The following is a 646-nucleotide window of genomic DNA, read 5'->3' on the forward strand; positions in this document are numbered from 1 at the left end:
GGGTGGACCCAGGTTATCTTCACATCGTGGCAAGCCTTACAATAATACCCATAGCCTCCACCGTGTCGGGAGGTCCCATCTGAAGCCATCCAGGCCGGGGTGGAGGTTCCATATAACATTGGAAGCTTTTCCTCATCCTCCGGGCTAGGACTAGGTATTGTGTCCTCTAATTTCCAGCAGCACCAGTTGTAGTGGTGGGTAAGCACCAACGTGTTCCATGTCTTAGGTTCCCCCTGAAAATGCAAGTCGACTTTATCTCTGCATCTAGCAAGGGCAGCAATGTGGCAACGGGAGTGCAAAGTGTCCCGTGCCCCCTTGCTAATGGCTCCACTAGCTGTCCAGCTAGGAGGATTTTTCCTATAGCTCCATACCGATGTTGTGCTGCTTGAAGAGTTTTATGGGCAGTGTATACCAATTCATCATGAGGGTTGTGCGCAACAGCCCACACGTGATTCGTGGTGAATCCAAGGGTTATGATCAATGGTTCACCAAGATTGATTGCGTGGAGCTGTGTACTCTTGACAGCGGCTAACAGGCGAAGCAGATTCTGCTGGTCCCCTTCCGTCCAAGGTGTGGATTTTCGGGACTTGTTACGGATCTGTCGCTGTAATTTAGTAAGGAGTGCTAGATGACTAGGGTTAACATA

Source organism: Alligator sinensis, unplaced genomic scaffold, assembly GCF_000455745.1.
Source record: "Alligator sinensis unplaced genomic scaffold, ASM45574v1 scaffold1099_1, whole genome shotgun sequence".
Lineage (NCBI taxonomy): Eukaryota > Metazoa > Chordata > Crocodylia > Alligatoridae > Alligator > Alligator sinensis.